This window comes from Myotis lucifugus, unplaced genomic scaffold (assembly GCF_000147115.1).
Source record: "Myotis lucifugus unplaced genomic scaffold, Myoluc2.0 scaffold_354, whole genome shotgun sequence".
NCBI lineage: Eukaryota > Metazoa > Chordata > Mammalia > Chiroptera > Vespertilionidae > Myotis > Myotis lucifugus.
The window spans coordinates 186938-189967 of record NW_005871402.1 but is presented as its reverse complement, the minus strand read 5'-3'; positions in this window follow the sequence as shown (position 1 = coordinate 189967).

Sequence of the window (3030 nt, the reverse complement as noted above, 5' to 3'; positions counted from 1 at the left end):
TAGGATCCAGGTTTCCCATTATGCTCCACTCTTTTATTTGGAGACAAATATTTCCATTGCCCTGGCTGGTGTGGCTCAGTTAGTTGGGCATTGTCCCAGGCACTAAGAGGTGGCTGGTTCAATTCCCACTCAGGGCACATGCCCAGGTTTCTGGCTCAATCCCCAGTGTGGGGCATGAAGGAGGCAGATAACCAATGTTCCACTCTCACATCAATGTTTCCTCTCTCTCTCCCTCTCCCTTTCTCTCTCTCTAAAAATTAATTTTAAAAAATATTTTTAAAATTTATTTTATTTACCATATACTATATTTCAGGCAATATTCTAAGACTTTAAATACACTAAATTAGGTATTTCTCAAAACAATCTTATTAGGTAGGCAGGTTCAATTATAATCGACAATATCCTTATTTTAAAGATCAGGAAAGTGAGATTTATATAGTTGAAATTACTTGTCCAGGTTCCCATAATAAAGAAAAGACAAGGCTCTTCTAACCCAGGCAGAGGGAGTCCAGAGTGTGCATTTAGAACCCATATGAAACTCTGCCCTTAATGTTGTTGAATGGCTACTTCATGTATCAAAATGTACTCATTCTCCTTTACTAGATTTCTCCTCTCTCTGGCACCATTTGAAACTCTATCTTCTGATCTCTTGTAAGAGAATAATTTTATCTTCATTTAGACACTTCACAGTACCATTGGGTTACAAGCTTTAAGAATGAGGTAATCACCCAGCTCCTTTTTCTCCTCCCAAATATCAACTCACTTCCATTTTTTTCTCATTTTTTTCTTCAGAAGGTTATTAATATTTTTATCTCAAGTTTATGTTATTTACAGATTTTTGGTCCTATAAGAGGTACTTATCTTTACTAGAAATAGAAATCATGTACAATTCTTTTTTTATTTTTTTAAAGAAAAGAACAAGTTAAATAAATGCATCATACTTTCTTATGTGTTAAACACTTAATATTGGATATTATGAAGAAACAAGACTTCCACGGTAACTTAGAGACTTTGCCTATAACCATATAGTCAAGGGTTTGAATTTCAGCATATCTTAGCCTTTCCAGAATGTCTTTTGGCCCTGTCACCTAGATTAGACCTGAAGAAAAAAGGAAGCTCAGCTACTGCCTTTAATTACCTCCTCAGCAATAGTTTCCCACAACTTGTGATGCAATTGTCCAGCCCGTTTTGTTCCAGCATCATCTTTTTCACTTTGTGAGAATCTTAGAAACATGGCAGATGGCACCATTGGCATGCTAATCTTTCCTCTGTAAGTAATAAACTGTGGACATCTAAAATTGCTTCATTTTACCTTTATGGGTCAAATCAGTCACCTTGCTTTTGTTACATGTCTTAACAAAGATGATGTATTAAAATGAACAATAGTTTAAAGAACAAATATAACTAAGGTTATAATACTTTATTCATCTTGCACACTTTCATGTTGAATACCACCAATTTAATTAATATTCTACCAGATTCTCTCTAGACCACAACCTCATCAACACTTGTCATTGGCTGACTTGTTGATGATAGCCATTCTAACAAGTGTGAGGTAATATCTCATTGTCATTATGATTTGCATCTCTCAGATGATTAGTGACTTTGAGCATATTTTTGTATGTATCTTGGCCTTCTGTATGTCCACTTTGGAGAAGTGTCTACTTAGGTCCTTTGCCCATTTTTTAATTGGATTGTCTTCCTTTTGTCAAGTTATATGAGTTCCCTATGTATTTTAGAGATTAACCCCTTATCGGATGTATCATTGGCAAATATATTCTCTCATGTAGTGGTATCTCTTGTTATTTTGTTGATGGTTTATTTTGCTATGAAGAAGCTTTTTATTTTAATGTAGTTCCATTTATTTATTTTTCTCCTTAGTTTCCATTGTCCATGTATCGATAAACATATTGTTATGAGAGATATCTGAGATTTTGCTGCCTATGGTGTCTTTTAGGAGTTTAATAGTTTCGCATCTTTACTTTCAGCCTTTTATCCATTTTGAGTTTATTCTTGTGTATGGTAAGTTGGTGATCTAGTTTTATTTTTCTTGCATGTACCTTGCCAGTTTTCCCAACACCATTTATTGAAGAGACTGTCTGTGCTCCAATATATGCTCTTGCCTCTTTGGCAAATAATAATTGAGCACATTGGGCTTGGGTTGATTTCTGGGTTCTCTGCTCTGTTCCATTTGTCTGTACACCTGTTCTTGTGCCAGTACCAGGCTGTTTTGAACACAGTGGCTTTGTAGTAAAACTTGATATCTGGTATTCTGATTCCTCCAACTTTGTTCTTTCTCAAGACAGCTGTGGCTATTTGAGGTCTTTTTGGTTCCATATACATTTTTGGAGTATTTGTTCAAGGTCTGTGAAATAAGCCATTGGTATTTTAATAGGGATTGCATTGAATCAGTAGATTATTTTGGGTAGTATGGCCATTTTAATGATGTTGATTCTACCAATCCATGCACATGGCATATTCTTCCACTTGTTTATATATTCCTCTATCTTTTTTTGAAATGTCCCATAGTTTTCACAGTACAGGTCTTTTACCTCCTTGGTTAAGTTTATCCCTAAGTATCTTAATTTCTTGTTGCAATGGTAAACAGGATTCTTTTTCTTTTTTTTTAAGTTTCTCTTTCTGAGAGTTCACTATCCTAATATATATAAATAGCTAGGTGCCAATCATGACCAAACGGGTGACCGGTCACCATGAAGTGCAAGGAGCACCTCTCGGTTCCCCCCTCCCCCGGCCCCTAAGCTGCTCACCATGAGGTGGGGGGGCTTGCGGTGGGGTGGGACTGGGACTGTTGAGTGGCAGTTGCAGGCTGCTTAGAGGGGTGGCTGTGAGCTTAGCGGAGCGGTCACCTGGGCAGCAGTGAGTTTTGTGAAGCAGTTGCAGGGTGCGGGGGGGGGGGGGGGGGGTTTTCCAAAGCAACCATGGGGGGGGGGGGAGGGGGTTCCCAAAACGTGGGGGGGGGGGCTTCCGGGGGGGGAAGGATTTTTTAAAAAAATCGGGGGGGGGGGGGGG